The sequence below is a fragment of the Canis aureus genome, chromosome 26, assembly GCF_053574225.1.
Source record: "Canis aureus isolate CA01 chromosome 26, VMU_Caureus_v.1.0, whole genome shotgun sequence".
In the NCBI taxonomy this organism is placed as follows: domain Eukaryota; kingdom Metazoa; phylum Chordata; class Mammalia; order Carnivora; family Canidae; genus Canis; species Canis aureus.
In genome coordinates, this window is record NC_135636.1 from 7073577 (window position 1) to 7091231 (window position 17655).

General features: G+C 38.1%; 1 long non-coding RNA gene across 6 annotated transcripts in view; it reads right to left on the reverse strand.

The window, feature by feature from the left end:
- Positions 1-17655, reverse strand: part of LOC144297836 (uncharacterized) — an 81855-nt gene that overhangs the window by 13292 nt on the left and 50908 nt on the right. For 4 of the 6 annotated variants that reach the window (XR_013364698.1, XR_013364695.1, XR_013364700.1 and 1 more), the window contains exons 3-7: positions 8442-8589; positions 7282-7414; positions 5335-5498; positions 3643-3822; positions 2879-3026 (exon numbers count right to left, since the gene is read on the reverse strand). This is a non-coding gene — a long non-coding RNA (uncharacterized LOC144297836). Of the gene's footprint in view, positions 1-2878; positions 3027-3642; positions 3823-4755; positions 4839-5334; positions 5499-7281; positions 7493-8441; positions 8590-17655 lie in introns of all 6 variants that reach the window. The other 2 variants (XR_013364696.1, XR_013364697.1) reach the window with 2 other exon arrangements.

A 17655-nucleotide genomic window follows, 5' to 3' on the forward strand; every position in this document is an offset into this window, starting at 1 on the left:
GACTACAGAATCTCTGTTCCCTTCCATGTTTTAAAACAGAATTATCAGTACAAATTTAGGGGCATCAAAATAGTAGATAAATTAGACAGAGAAGCTTGACAAAACCAACTCTTTCTGATTCTAATTTCAAAAGTGGAAAAACACACTAAAATCTGACAGTCTTAACAGAAAATGAGTTAGGATCTATAGGCAGGAAACTAGAATGTTTTCTATATAAAAAATGAAAAGGTTTTATACTAGATAACAACACTATAAATCAAGATTTAAACTACAAAAAGAGAAAAATATTTGCAATGTGCAACACATCTAACAGTTAAGCCTCCCTGTGCATAGAGGTCTTTAAGTTACTTTAAAAAAGGAGAGGCAACAGAGAATGTGGTCAAAGAAGATGGTTGGAACACTCACATACTTGTGAGTGCACAAGTACTCTAGGAGCTTAGGATGACAAAGAACAGATATAAAAACAAAACAAAACAAAACAAAAAAAGGAAAAAACAAAAAAACCTGCTACATTTGAGCCTGCCAGACTGGCAATGGTGGATTGGATCGAGCATACCCATATAACCAATTGGGGGAAGTAGGTATTTGTCTGCATTTTTATTAGGGTGATACACTGGTCAAGTTTTGACCTGGCACACTTTGATCCAGCACACTCTGCCTCTGGAAATATGTATAACAAGACCCTGGATTCACATTTAACATTTGCAAAAGGGAATCTATGGTCTCTGTACAAGGAAGAAAGAGAAAGAAAAGGAGATTCTTGAATTCCTGGTGATTCTTGCCCTCCACTTGGCCTCTCCCACAGCAGGCACATGCCAGGAGGGTGGCAGGACCTGCTCTTTCTTCCACTATCCTCATCACCTCAAAAGGCCTCAAATGGGTAAGAACATCTCCCTGTGCTGGGCGGAGGCCCCATGTTTAATGGGAAATGTATTGCTCATCTTTCACGCAATACATGGCCTCAACCTGAACACAAGCCAGCTCTTTCACCAGGTCTGAGCACCTGGTGAATAACCTGGTGAATGACCATCGGATGACTGATTATAAACCTGGTGAATAATCTGGTAAATCACCACCTAACTGGATGCAGGAGAACAAATCAGGTACCAACTAATTGCAGAAGCTGCTTTTTCTCCACTATGGCAACAATCTAATTTTTGGTGGTGATTTTAACTCCCTGAAAAATTTACAAAGTTTATCTTATATTGCCTTTCCTGAAACCCCACATGGCATGTGACTCCACTGGATAAGGATGTCTATATGGTAGAAACTGACAGTAGTGAAAACCTGAAAGTAGCCCACAGGTCCATCAACAGACATTTGGAAAACATCATGAGACATCCATTCAATGGGAGATTCTACAGAAATACATGATGCCAAGTCATGTGAATTGATATGAAAATACCAAATACATTGAGAGATAAAAATGTTACATAAGAGTGGACACAATATAACTCACTTACATAAAGTTTAATATGTTTTGAAAATAAGTACATGAAACTGATCATTTGTTATGTGTGTTGCACATGAGTAGACAGAGACTCAAAGGATTTTTGCCAAAATGATAACTGTGTTATCTCTGCAGAGTGGGATTCAGAGTACATTTTACATTTGGGGTTTTATTTAATTTTTTGCTTTTCTTGATCATTTGAATTTTTAATAATAAGCATGTATATATTTTTAATCTAAAAAAAACCCCAGAATGCTATATATATCCATTTTCAAAAGAAAATGGTAAACTGATACCAATACCAGTAGGAGAACCCTCAAAAGGAGCTTCCCAAGATTTTGCCTGCTAGAGGATGAGGTGCCACATCAAGCAATAACCATAGGTAATACCTACAAATGAACCAGATGTACCAAAGAGAAACTCTTTGTGTTCCAAGATGTCCTAGCATTGAGTATTTTATTTTATTCTCTTCCTAATTCTTTTCATGAGAAATACTGACAATCTAATGTTTTTTAAAGATTCCATTTATTTATTCATGAAAGACACACAGAGAGAAAGGGAGGCAGAGACACAGGCAGAGGGAGAAGCAGGCTCCATGCAAGGAGCCTGAAGTGGGACTCGAGCCTGGGACTCCAGGATCTCGCCCTGAGCTGAAGGCAGATGCTCAACTGCTGAGCCACCCAGGCATCCCTGCTGACAATCTTATATGTCTCACTTCAACAAATACATCTTGATTGCCCAGCACACTGCTAGGAATTAAAGATGTGGAGATGAGCAAAATGCGCTTCCCTGAAATCCTCAAGAAACATTTTGGGGAGATAAGCACACACACAAATAGTATCACTGATAATAATCTACTCTAAGGAGAGAGGCAATTAATGTTTCCTGGAGGACTAGAGTAAGGCTACCTGGACAAGATGGCATCTGAGCTAGGTTTGCAATGAACAGAGGTGAGGTCAATAAAGCAGAAAGACAAGCATTCCAGAAAAAGGGAACTGCACGGGCCAAGGCAGGGTACACATGTGCATTTTATATTTGATGAACAGAATGGAGAACAGAGGGAGAGGGGTATCAATCATCCAGGTTGGAAGGAGATGTGGGGACCAGAATCCTGATACACAGTTTGAGCTTACATAGAATATAAAGGTCTCTAACAAGAAGCTGACATAATCAGGTTTGTTCAGCTTGAGACAAGGATGAAAAATCCCATTAGTGAGATCACCCCTGGCTTGCAGGGCCATAGGCATGTCTCTCTGTTCCAGCACCCCACCTTTGAGATTGTAAGTGGTCAGCATATACATATTGGTTGAATGTGAAAAATCACCTAGATTCGTAGAAGTTTCCACTGACGTGAAAGCATTGGTAAAAATGAGAAACCAGGTGAACCAGTAGAGCTAATGTCCCCCTAGCAGAGGTGCAGGGGTGTACCTTATCCCTGGGATGGATTTCAGCATCTGGTTGGGCTCAGCAGTCCTTACTGTGGATACAATCGAATCTGAACATGCCTTTTCTGCTTCCACCCCATCTGCTCTTCTGCATCACCTTTCTCATCGAAGTCCTGCTGTAATCTAAGTTCCTTTAAAAAGAAAACAGAATTCTTAAGCATCTGTCACCACAGCTCCTTGTGGTGAAAAATGGAAGGAGTGGCTTCTTTGAAAGAAAAATGACAAGACGGAGTATTGGGTGACCCCAAGGTGTTGGCATGTGGGAGATGAACTGATTCGCCGAGATAGATGGAAAACCTTGTCTGCCTTTCCAACACTTTTTATAGTGACTTTTAATCGCTGTTTACGCTTTCAGGATGTTGGGCTTGGCATGCAAACCAGTCCCCTTGCAGACCATATAGGGGTGGAGGCGCTGGGCCACCATGAGTAAACACAGCCACAATGGAATTCCACCAGACTCACAGCAAGGCTTTCATCTGCTTTTGGGAGTGACAAGTAGGGCTGACTTCCCCAGGCTTGGAGTGGAAGCACAACTACAAAGCTAAGGATCTCCGGGCTTGTTTGTAGGACTTAACCTAGGAAACTGATACCCTCTGAAAGTGCCCCTTCATTCCAATGTCACTTTAGATAGGGCAGGTAAAAGGATTACTCTGGTGTCACTGGACCCCACCCATTGTCTGCACAAGCCCACACTGAATGGGTAACTTAACCCCCAAAGAGATAACTAACTGCTGTGTGTGTACTCACATTTACAACTGGCAATTCCCATGAAGCAGAGAGGTTGTTTTCCGGGGCCTTTTGCTTCACTGACATGTCAGTAGCAGAATCTGAGAGCGTTCTAGACCGAAGGCATGGCACTGTAGAAGAGCCTGCTCCCGATGCCCTTATACTAAACCAGATCCACCAGGAGTACCTGCATGGAGGGTCCTACATGGAAGGCAATGTTCACATCACTCAGATTTCTGCTTTAAATTGTGAATTTGACCTAAAATTTTCAATATATTTCTTTTAAAGACAAACATATTAGAAACCTCAAAGAAGAGAGAAAGAAATTTCGAGGTTGATGTTCTCCTGGGAAAGAATGAAAAGACCAATGTCTGACCCATGTCCTTGCCTGCTTAGGACTTCGGGGCCTCAGGCATCTACCCCCTATCCACCCCACTACCCCAGCCAGCCTGCCCAGATTTACCCCACCAACTGAACCACGTGCAGCCAGTCTAGATTCACCCCCATAACCTCCCGCCCACCCAGGTTCACCCCCACTTCCTCCCGCCTGCCCAGGTTTACCCCCACCTCCTCCTACCAGCCGAATAGCCCAAAAGAATGAAGCCCTCTGACTCATGGCAGAGTTAGGCCAAGTTGCCATTTATTAATAGAAATATCATACAAAATAAATAACATTTATTATGTCTCTGAAATAGAGACGTAGAGAAAAGGAAACAAAGTTTATTCATAATCGCACCATCTAGATAGCCCATTCTGACAATTTAAAAAATTTTTAAGTAACATACTATATGCACTGATGAAAAACTCAGATGTTACAGAAGGTAAATTAATTTTAAATAAGAGCAACCTTCACCCCGATGGTAACCATTGCTAACTTTGCCTCAGACTTCCTTCCAGACCAGGAAAAGAAATGCATAAAGCAGCAAAATATACATAGCCCTTTAAATGATTTATAAAATAAGAATTATAATAATAAATAAAAATTAAGAATAATTTTTAAAAGTATAACATCCTATTATCCTATATCTACCTCTTTTCATTTAATTATATATCTTGGAGGGTTTGTCACCCACTGTATATGAATCTACCTCACTCTTTTTTAATGGCTCACTTTATGGATGCAGGATAACTGACCTCTCCAAACTCTCAGGAGACTTAAAAGAACCACACAAATTGTAGGCAAGAGACACGGCCCCTCCAAGCCTCAGTTGCTTCATCTTTGAGATGAGAAAAACAATGGTAAACAACTAGATACATGGGCAGCACCTAAAAGAGTATCTAATACATCATAAGGCACTATTGTCATTATTTTTGTTAGTATTGGTATCAGTATTAGCTATGAGTATCAGTGTGATTTGTTATTAGAAACCTTTTGGATCAATATGAGCCATTATTGTCATTGTACTTTCCAGCTGGAAATTTTTTAGGCAAGTCTCAATGACATCACTATTAAAAGTAGACCGGGAAGAGAACTGCCATATATTTTTGAGCCACGCCCTTCAGAAACACCCAGCAAAACCAAAAGGTCTGTGGCCCATGGTAGTGACAGAGTTACCATCACTAGAAGATTCCCCCAAGGAAGCCACAGCTTGAATACTGCTCTATGAAACAGCAGACAATTATATCAGAGACAAGTTACCAGGGAGAAATACAGAAGAATACCGTAGCCAATTGACAATGCAAGGAAAATTGTGGTGGGCAGAATGTAATTACCTGCACTGGAATTCCGCCAGGGTATCTATTTGCCCAGCAGAAGGAAATGAGACCAGATGTTTGGAAAAAGCGTTGAGTTTGGGCCAACGTTTCCCAAGATAATCTTTCCATCAGTAGTAAGGTCTTTATATCCAGGCATGAAGGAGAACCGGAGAAGGTTAGAGCTTTTAAGAACAAAAAAGAAGAGAGAGAGAGAGAGAGGGAGAGAACGAGAGAGAGAGGTTAGTTCAGTCTCTTTTTCTACAAAGGAGAGATTAGCTGACTCCCCAAGTAACAAAGCCAGCTCAAGGAAAAATGAGGGTTAGCTGAAAAGTCTCTTCACACCCAAACCAGGGTTTATTCTGTAACATTCTATTGCCTTATTTGTACAGAGCCTTAGGATAGCCATTAGTACTCAGAAATAAGACACAACATGTGTGACTTGAGGAATGATCAGCAGTTTTCAAAGTAACACTGGTAACCAATACCATAAATGCTTAGGACATTTTGTGGTTCTTATAGGGGAGGCCTAGAACCTCGTCATTTAGCCTGCTCCTAGGGGTCCTTTCCTGGGGAGGCTAAATGCGGGGGCTCTAGGCTCCTTCTTTCGCTGCCCCTCACTTCAACCTCAGCAATATTGCCTCTGCAACATTTAATGTGTTGGATGGTTTTACATACAATGTATTGACACAAGGTTCCAGTGCTGAAACAAAAAATTTTAATGTCATTGTTTTTGGCCTAAGAGCACAATGCTATATATTTTTAAAATTTCATTTGGAGATCTGGATGATCAAAGAAATGCCACAGATATTAGGTAAGTATTGAGAGAGTGGCTTTTCCCCTACATCATGTTTTTTCATTATCATAATGACCCAGCATTTCCAAACTGCCATTTGCTGGGAATCCACATGATTTACTTACAGCCAACCAATAAAGAGAGAGAAGCCAGAAGTTGACAAGCTTTTCCTATGAACATACAGATCTTATCCTCACAATGTCATCGGCTCTTGCAGCTGTTAAAAGTATGCCTCGGTCTTTGTTGGGCTTTGGGTTCTTTTTTGTGTGTGTGTGATTTTTTTTAAAGTTTGACAAAGGAGAAGATAGAAAAATTCTTGAGATCCATTGTACAACAATGTGACTCTACTTAACACTACTGAAATGTACATGTAAAAATGGTAAGAATAGCTTTATGTTAGGTGGATTTTGGGGTTTTTTTTTTAACCTTACAGTAATTTTTTTTTTAATTTAAGGTAAGAAGTGTTCCCTTCTTCAGCTTCCCCTCTTTCCTGTCAGCTGGAGTGTAGATGTGATGGCTGGTGCCCCAGCAGCCATTTAATGCCATGCCATAGAAGCTACATTCTGAAGATGGTGGAGTAACAAGAAGATACTGTGTAAGTGGCAACAAGATTCCATGTAAAGAAACCTCGCCCCTGACACCAAGGTCACATGCCAACGCTGCATGGCCTACTTCTGGATCTCTTTTATGTAAGAGAGAAATAAATTTCTGTTCTATATCATTTTTAAAAGACTGCCAAATATAAATAAATAAAGATTGCCAAAGGAAATAGAAATATCTGCATCATATGTGCCAAACATATCAAGAGAGTAAAGTTGTAGTCCTAGGTCATTTTTATCTCATTTATTTTACTCAAATGTTCTAATAGGGCTATGATACAGAGTAGTGCTTCTTAAAGTCTGGCTCCTTGGTTAACACCATCAACATCACTGGGAACTGTTACAAATGCCCCCAGATCTCCTGACTTAAGACATGCTAAATGTTGGGCCTGGTGATCTATATTTTAGCCATCCATCCATCCCCAGAATTCTGATGCCCAAGGAAGTAAGAGAATCATTCATACCAAAGTAACACAGCTGGTCCTGTGTGTATAGTGTTAGGGCTGGGGGAGTGGAGGAGGGTCTACAACCAAGAGTTTGAATCCCTTAATTTGAGTAAAATAAATTACTTACAAATATCCCAAGGTTGTTGAGAAGACCCAATAGGATTATCCTCATAAAGCTCTTCATTGCCAGATGTTTACTATTAAATGCAGAATCGGTAATTGCATTGTATTCGTGTTTCATGCTGTATGAAGCCTCATGGCTTGACAGAAAAACAAGCATGATCAACAAGTCAGAGAACCACAGAGGAACCTTGGAGAATTTCTTGGGAGAAAAAGAACTAATAAAATTGAAACAGTGCTGAAATCACTTGTCAAGAAAAGACAACAAATTAAGAAAACAACAACAATATTAAAATAATAGATAACATTTGTTAAACACTTACCACATGCCAGACACTGTTCTAACCACTTGTTGCATGTTGAACCCATTAAATCCTCCTGACAACCCTCTGAGGTATGTGCAGGAATGGTGCTTGTTTTATAGACAAGGAAACAGACACAGAGAGGATAAAAGATGGTCCCAACATCACACAGCCAGTGAGAGGGAAAGTGGGATTCTATCACAGGAACTTGGCTCTAGGCCCATGTTCTTAACCTTGGCCACTACATTCCTGGCTGTATTTCTGCTTCTGTTCAGGAGTATCACAAATAGAGCAATGGCCTCTTAACCCAGGTTGGAATGAAGGGAAAATTCAACCTCTCCATCCATTTTTATTGAGCACTTAACAATATGTGTGTTAGTTCAGAGCTTCCAAAAGCCTCCCAAGGCAAAAATTTGAATGTTGTTTATATGGGGTTACAGGAAACTCCTACAGAGAAAGAGGGAGTGATCCAGAGAACAAGTAACAGCCTGCAAAGCTGGCTCGCAAGGTTCTGAGGTCAATCCCACAGAAACTGCTCCTCAAAACCCAATCTTGGGATTATCCCACCCAAAAGGCAAGAGCTGGGATATTTCAGTGCCAGTTTCTGGAATATCCTCAACGACGGCTGCCTTGAGGGTGTTAACTCCCTACCACTTCCGGCTTCTTACCATGCTGCACAAAGCAGAGTCCCTTTTCAATATATATATATCTTTTTTTTTTTTTTTAATTCTCTAAGTTAAATTTGTTCCTTCATAAAGTAACATTGTCAAGGTCAGTAATTTCACCCTGGAGTGTGCTTCAGTATCTTCAAGAGTCCTTAAAACAGACTGCTGGCCCCATCCCCAGGGTTTGAGATTGAACAAACCTGGGCAAGGCCCGGTAATTTGCGTTTCTTAACAAATTTCAGCAGATGCTGGTACTGCTGGCTGCAACCACACTGTGAGGCCATCTGGTGTCCCAGCCAGGGGGGATCGCCACAGTATCCTGAAGAAGCCACTATACAGATTGTGTGTCTGTATAACAGAAATATTTGAAAAAGAAACAGTAAATCACTCAAAGGCATACTTTGATCCAGAAATTTCAAACTAAATAATAGAAATAGGCCACCCCCTGTGGCTGACTGCCCTCCCTCTCAAGGGTCTATCTATCGCAGTCAGGCACACAGTGGACAGGGAGACCTATCTTTTTCTGCAACCCCAAGATGTACAATAATTGCCTGGGCTCTAATAGATGTCTCTTACAGAACCTGAAATCAGACAATGTCTAAGTAAAAAAAAAAAAAACATGTTTGCATTTCAAAACTACATCCTTGTTTGTTTTCTTTTTTAAAAGTGAAATTGTAAACTGCTTGTTCACTCGCAAAGAGTCATCAAGAACTCATTCCTCTGTTAGGTGATCCCAAATGCCCCACATTTCTGAGAAACCAGCCCCTGGAGCCATGGTTTACGCAGCCTCTGCTAAGATTACAGGGAACTTACGCAGGATAATAATCTATATTTTGATGAAACTTGAAATTATCAAAAAACCATCTTATGGTTTGCTGAATGCTATGCAGAGAAACCATCTTAAATTACCAACGTTCAGAATCAACAATGTATCACTTTACTAATCCAAAAAAGCAAGTCAAGTTTTAGTAACTTAATAAGGGTATTGAGAGATGCTCCTGGTGAGTTGACTTTCCTGGCACTGGGATGAGGCTTGACTAATGACTAATTGTCTCTCATACAGCTCTACTGTTTGACTTTGGAAATCAGCCAAAGACTCTGAATTAAGATGTTGTCATTCCTAAGTAAGAGGTCACAATACAAAGTATTTTATTTCATCACATGAATATTTTGAAACAATTGCTGAAGATTTGAGACCAATTAGAAGAGTTCTCTTGTCTCTATATTATTTTTTTTGATTTACTATGAAAAACTAAATTTCACAAATTGCCAGTCATTAAAAATCTGATACCAGCAATAAATATATGGAAAAAAAGAAATGTTTCATTTCACTCTTCAGACTTTCTTGTGGGTTTATTTGAAGGCCCTTGAGAACGAGCCCACAGTTAAGAACACTGAATGATGTTCTTTCTTTGAATAGACAGGCTTAGTTTAGCAATTATAATAACATTATTTCACTTCACATGGTTGTTGGAAATATTGTGGTACATTATCCTTCTGTGATTATTTTTAATTTAAACAAAATTATATCATTCTTAACCAAAACTATGCTGTTTTTTAATCACTGAATATTTATTTTAAAGGTGGAAAAATCATAGGGATTTGCTAATTTGATTAATTTGATTTGTATCACTGTTCTTTAAAGCCAAAGACAAGGGATTTTTTCTGAGTGAAAGTTCTTGATTTCTGTTAAATCAGTGCTGCAACTTTATAAAAACTACCCATATAGGTAACAGATTTTCCTGCTTGCCAGATAAACTCAACAGTCCTGTATATTATTTGGTTTCTGATTTTCCTAAGATGTCTGTAAAAATTAAAAACACTCCTCTTCGGAAAAGAGTTGATTGCCCCCATGTCCTTGCTTATTTTAGAGAGAAATAGATTTTGTTTCAAAACAATAAATCTAAGTAGCTATGTGAACAGAAGAACCTCATGGCCATCCTATCCATGGATATGATCCAGACTGATGGAATGAACAATGTGATACAGCAAAAGATATTGTTAACTCTCAAAAAAATGTTACCCACCTAATGTTATTCCTATGCCAGTGTTTATTTAGTGTCCTTCAGTGCTAGTTTTCTATTAGTGGCAGAAGCTTTCATGACAGTGTACTGGTTCTTTTTAAAACATGGTATTTGATGTGTGACAAGTTACTCCAGGATTCCCTGAAGAAGAATGAAAGCTAAGCATGAAAGAATATTTTTGTTCTTAGACGGCATCTTAATCCTTAGATGGAGGTTTTATAATTGACATACATGTTTTAATGATGATTTTTTAAGAGGCAAATTCGCTTCCTTGTAATTCTTCTGCATAAATATCGCCAGGGAAATTCCTACACACTTGCTATGTGTCTTAATAGAGCAATTTTGTCCTTAAAAATCCTAAAACTTGGGCAGCCCGGGTGGCTCAGCGGGTTAGCGCCGCCTGCAGCCCAGGGCGTGATTCTGGAGACCCGGGATCGAGTCCCACGTCGGGCTCCCTGCGTGGAGCCTGCTCTCCCTCTGCCTGTGTCTCTGCCTCTCTCTCTCTCTCTCTCTCTCTCCGTGTCTTTCATGAATAAATACATTTTAAAAAAATTTTTAAAAAATCCTAAAACTTAAAAATCCTGTGTGATGCTCATGATCCTCTCACCACTTTCTGTGGAAGACAAAGGCAAGTGGCTATGTGTGAAAAATTAGACCTAGAACTTACTTCTGATCCACAAGAGAGCAAATCAGGAATGCAGACTTGGTACGCTCAAAATATGATTATCTTTTGAAGTTATATATATATTTACCATGGAATGCTGGAATACCACTTGTGTTTATTTATCCTAATGAAATAAAAACATGTATTTACACAAAAACCTGTAGCCAATGTTTATAGCAGCTTTATTCATAATTGCCAAAAACTGGAAACATTCCCAAATGTCCTTCAGTGGATGAATGGATAAACAACCTGTAGGGTACATCTATACTACAAGATGCTACTCAGGAGTGAAAAAAAAATGAGCTATTAATTCATGCATTTGCATGGTCAATACTAAGCATCTTACACTGAGTGAAAAAATGCCAGATTCAAAAGACCATATTGTATGATTCCATTTATGTTTGTATTTTCCCTTTTGAAAAATGTTAAAGTACAGGGAAGGAGAAAAGCAATGGTTGCTAAGGGTTGGAGGGAGGAAGGCTTTGTCTACAAAGGGAGCAGCAAGGAGATTCAGGAAAGCAGTGGAACAATTCTGTATATTGATTGTGGTGATGGTTACAAGCTTACCCATTTGCCAAAGCTTACAAGATATGCACTTTTGCATATTTTGTCCTTCTACACAATGTTACTGTGTGTAAATACACTTACATTTTTTTAATGCTTTATTTTTCAGAGCAGTTTTAAGTATATAGGAAAATTGGAAGGTATATAGGAAGGTATAGAGATCCCCCATATACCCCTTGCTCCACACGCACACAGCCTCCCTGACATCAACTCCTTATTAATATCCCCCACCAGAGTGGTATACTTGTTACAACTGATGAACCCACACTGACACATCATTATCACCCAAAGTCCATAGTTTACATTGGAGTTCACTCTTGGTGTTGTCCATTCTGTGGATTTGGATGAATTTATAAAGATGTGCATCTATTATTACAGTGTTACACAGAGTAGTTTCACTTTCCTAAAATAGCCTATGTGTTTTGCCTACAGTTTTTTTTAAAAAAAGAATTATTCTTGGGGCACTTGTGTGGTTCAGTAGGTTAAGCACCCAACTCTTGGTTTGGACTCAGGTCATGATCTCAAGGGTGGTGGATGGAGCCCTGAGTCAGGCCAGCTTAGCGGGGAGTCTGCTTGATATTCTCTCCCTCTCCCCTCTTTTGCTTGCTCACTCTCAAATAAATAAATAAATAAATAAATAAAACTTTAAAAAAAAAAGAATTATTCTTCTCCTACAATGAAAAAAAAAATTGTTTTGCTTGCTCCAGGGATCATACATCTGTCTTTCTGCTCCACCTTAACCTTGGAGAACATGGACAATCATAGAATTTCTAAGTTTTTTCATTCAATCATTTCCCCCATTCTAGAACTAATTTAGATGTTCATTATAATGGGACATATTGTTCCTCTACAATAGGTCCAAAAATATATCCAGCCTTCCTAACACCTTCAATAAGAGGGAATCGACTTCTTCCCAAAATTCACAGAGTGACCCAGGACTTTCCTTATATGGGACAGCCTACTCTTATGTAAGCTAATTTAGGAATATGATCCCAATTTTACTGTGCCTGGAACCCTTAAGTGATTTCTATGTACACTGTTATCCAGAGGCAATGTCTTCTCAAACTTGTCCTGCTGAACACTGAACCTACTTGTGAGATTTTGTACTAAGCTCTGCTAACTGCCATTTTGTTTGGTTCTGCTTTAGCCAACATATAAAAGCTTGGTCCAGTTTCCTAGGTTTCTGTTGGCAAACTCGATCAGATGCCACCTGTGTCTTCACCCACCTTGATGAAGAAAATATTGATCCATCAAATCAAAGCCACAGTGAGATCTCATTTCCCGTCCACCAGATTGGGGTGGGGGGAGATTTATATTATCAGAGTAGATTCGGATAACTTGAATCCTTTACTCTGTTGGTAGAATTACAAATAGATAGATGTAATTATCTATTACTTTTGGAAGGTACTTTATTTTATTGTTTTTAAGATTTTATTTATTTATTCATGATAGACACAGAGACAGAGAGACTAGAGAGAGAGAGGTAGAGACACAGGCAGAGGGAGAAGCAGGCTCCATGCAGGAAGCCCGATGTGGGACTCAATCCCTGGACTCCAGGATCACTCCCTGGGCCACAGGCAGACGCTAAACTGCTGAGCCACCCAGGGATCCCCCTGGAAGGTACTTTAGTTGTAGCTGCCAAAAGCTAAGGCTTTCGCTCCAGCAATTTTACTTCTAGGAATGTGTCCTAGAAAACTACTCATATACCTGGAAAATTGTATATATGACAATGTTCACGGCAGCATTATTTAAAACAATTTAAGGGAGTTGTCTTATAAATGTTTATATATTCATAATAAATGCTAATAATATATACTTGGATAGATCTTACTGTGTGCCAGACATTGTTCTAGGGCTTTCCTTGCATTATTTTCTCTCAGGTAGGTATTGTTGTTATCCTCATTTCACAAACGAGGTAAAATTACTTGAGGCACAGAGAGGTTAAATTACTTGCCTAAAGTCATATAGTTAGTCTATGGAAAAGCTAGGACTCAAAGTTAGGCTCCAACATATATACTTTTCATAGCTGCATGTCTCTGCCTCTCTACAGATCACAAAACATAGATGTCTTAAAGAAGAATAAGACAGACTCATATGAACTGACATAGAAGAACTCCAAGACTCATGACTTGGAGCAAGAGGTTCCAAGGTGCATCATTATATAAATAAAGCAGGTCACTGAACAATATATGGAGAGTTCTATTCCACTTGCATTTGGGAAAGATGGGTGTAAATAGAACTGGGAGAGAAGTGAAGACTCTTGATGTTTTCTCTGTTGTTACCTATGAAATGTTTTCTAATGAAAATATATTTATGTTTGACTAGCATCAAAGCCAAAACTAATAAAAAGGAAAAGATGTTACTCCAGCTAGGAGGCTAGGAGGTAGTGTAACCTGGTGACATTTTGCTAAAGGTCCTCACTTTGGCAGTGCCTTAAGCCTGGGGTATTAAGATTAATTCAATACATCAATCTTTTACATCTTTAAACAGACTTAATGAGTCATAATTTATATATAGCAGAATTCACCAATTTTAAGTGTCTGTTCTGATGAGTACTGACACATAAATGTGTATGCCATGAATCACCATGACATCATGATACAGAAAATTCCCATCACTCCATGATGTTCTCTATGCCCTTGATAATCACCTGCCTCCACCCAGCAACAAGCCATCAGCATGCTAGTGCTCTATCTTTACCATTTCTAGATTTTCTTAAAAGTTGAGTCATACCACATATACTCATCTCTGTCTGCTATGTCTCACTTCTTTCACTGAGTACACTGTTTTTAATAGCCACCTATCTTGTTGCTTGTATCAGTAGTCATTATTTTACATTGCCCAGTAGCTTTTCATTTTACGGATATACCAACAAATGGTTTCAGAAAACTAGATATACACATGCAAAAGAAGGAAATTGACCCCTTATCCTAAACCATACTGAAAAATCAGCTCAAAATGGACTAAAGACTTAAACAGAAAACCTGAAACTGTATAACTCCTAGAAGAAAATATAGGGAAAAGCCTCTTCACTTTGGCCTTGGCAATGATCTCCTGGGTAGGACATCAAAAGTACAGGCAGTGTAATTAAAAATAAACAAGCAGGACTACACCAACCTAAAAAGCTTCTACACAGCTAAGGAAATAATCAACAATGAAAAGGCAACCTACAGAATGGGAGAAAATATTTGTAAACCATATATCCAACAAGGAATTATTATCCAAAATATATAAGAACTCCTACAACTCAAGAGCAAAACATAAATAGTTCAATTGCAAAATGGGCAAGGGACTTGAATAGGCATTTCTCCAAAGAAGATCTGTTCCCACAGGTAATGAAAAGGTACTCAACATCATTCATCAAGAAAATACAAAACCAAACCACAATAGGATATCATCTCACACCCATTAGGACAGCTATTACCAAATAAAATAAAATAAAATAAAAGGTAACAAGTTTTGGTGAGGAACTGGAGAATTGGACTCTTTTCACATTGTTGATAGGAATGCAAAGTGATGTAGCTTATATGAGAAACAATACGGAGGGTCCTCAAAAAATTAAAAACAGAAATACCATTTGATCCAAAAACTCCATTTCTAGGCAGATACCTAAAAGAATTGAAATTAGAATCTCAAAGAGACATCTGCACTCTCATGTTTTTTGCAGCATTATTCACAATAGCCAAGGTAGGGAGACAACTTAAATGGATGAAGAAAATATGGTATATACATACAAAAGAATATTAGTAAGCCTTTAAAAAGAAGAAAATCTTGCCAGATGAGACAACATGGAAAACCTGGAGGATAACACAGTAGGTGAAATAAGCCAGTCACACCAGGACAAATATTGTATAATTCCAGTTACATGAGGTATCTAAAGTAGTCAAACTCATAGAGACAGAGATTTAAAAAGGTAAGAAGTAGTCATTTTAAAATTTTTTCATTAATCCAGTCTTTCATCCAATAATTAGATGATCATCCAGCCCATATTGTTCTATATATTCTGTAAAAATATCTTGAAATGTCTTCAAATTCCTTTTCAATCTACCGATGAAATTTATTATTTTTTTTTTCTACCGATGAAATTTAGATTCAAATCCTGGCCTCCCTCCTAGTGGAGTAATTTAGACAAGATGCCTAACCTTTCTGTACCTCAATTTAATCATTGCTAAATTAAAGATAAAAATAGTTTCTACTTCACAAGAATGTCATGAGGTTTAATGAGCAAATCCAAGTTAAGCACTTAGGACAGGGCCTGATGTGTAGTAATGATTCACTAAGACCCTTTGGATTTTTTTTTTCTCCGGATCTTTTATAAAAGGAAGTGAGGCCAGTTTAAAGGCAACTTACTCACAGTGGACCCATGTTGACTCCTTGATATTGCCAAATTCCCTTCTAAGTGCTCAGGGACCACAAGCCAGACATTTGCCTTTTTTAAATTATTATTCATCCCTCACCTCTGTTGCTGTCTATGACCCCTCAAAACTGGCCAAAACCAGTGGTTTTGTTTTCTTCAAGAGTCCTTGGATCCAGGATGTAGATTGATTGTCTGCTTCCTGGGAATGAAACACATTAGGGGGTTAAAGATTTGGATTCTGCATGTCTCTGGCCACTTTGTTCCCCATTTCCCTGCCAAAGTCGTGAGTGAACACAAACAATAACAGTTAGAAAATATCATGAGAAAAAAAATCTCCTTCTGAATAGAAGAGTTACATGAAAATACACTGAAAACTGTACTCTGCTATTAGAACTAATAATTTCTTGAAAAGTAGATTAAAGTAGAAATGCAATCTTTTTAAAATTATATGTATATGCATTTGTCTTTAAAAGGGGGATGGTGGGAAGAGTCAATTCTTCAGAATGCATCAGTTGATTGGAGTTTTTCTTTTTTCCAGGAACCACACCCAAAATGGATTCTTTATCACTCATTTTTAAAAATTTGTTAAGTACCATAAGAGATTGGAGATATTTGTTAAATTATCAGAGTGCAGAAAAGTTGATAAATTTTTGTAATTTTCCCAGACTTGTAGTGCTATCTTACACACATCTAAATCAACAACAATTTCTTTTTTTTTAATCAACAATTTCTAAGTGACTTGCCTTCATAAATTCTCTCATAAGTATTCAGTTTGGTTTTATTTTATTTTCACATGATTTAATAAAAATGTACAAATACAATAAAAAGTGTGAGAATCTTAAAAAAGATTTGGAAACAAACCCAAAAACTCCTGATAAGCGGAGAACATAACTAAAGGAGGTAGAAATCTGTAGATGTTTGAGAACTGTGCTATTCAATATGGCAGCCACAAGCACATGGGGCTTGTTACATTTAAGTTAACTAAAATTAAATAAAATGTAAAGTTCAGCTCCTCGGTCTTACTAGATATACTTCAGGTACTCAATAGTCACATAAGACTAGTGGCTTCCACATTGTGCAGCAAAATATATAATATTTCCATCATCACGGACAGTTATTTCAAACATAACTTGATCAAGAAGATGGTCTACAGGGTATGTGCATTTGACATTGGTCAATATATCTTATAGGGAAAGGAAATGGCCAATTAATACAGTGAATCAATTAAGAAGAAATCAGTTGTAAAAGTTTTCCTTATGCCTAAGAATTAGGTGTTTGGAGAATGCAAGCCATATTGAATGGGTTCTTGATTAGACTTGTCAAGAGGACACAGGAATCAAATTGAAAAGATTTTGCTGCCCTATGATAGAACAGTTTGGACACTAAAAAGAATAAGAGATTTGTTCAATTGAGGCACATCAAATATGAAAACTCAATAAGCATATAATGTTAAAACAAAAACAAAAAATCTCATTGGTTATGATTGGCAATTGCCAAGGCAAGAGCTCATTATTCTGAAAATTAATAAAAGTTAAAACAAAAACAAAAATAAGAATTAGGCTGTCTTTCCTGTATTTAATCAATGCAGGCAGAATTAGAATATCATTGTTTTGTAGCCTTGAATGAAATAATGGATCTAAGCAATGTTTTGTATATAAAAGTTTAACACTGGACAGGGAAGAAGGGCCTGATTTGTAGCATTGGCCATTTTTTGTAAATATCCCACTCCCACCATGGCTGATTACAAACTGCCAATATGGTGTCACTCAGTCAGAGTTGGAAAGAAATGGTCCCAATTAGCTCTT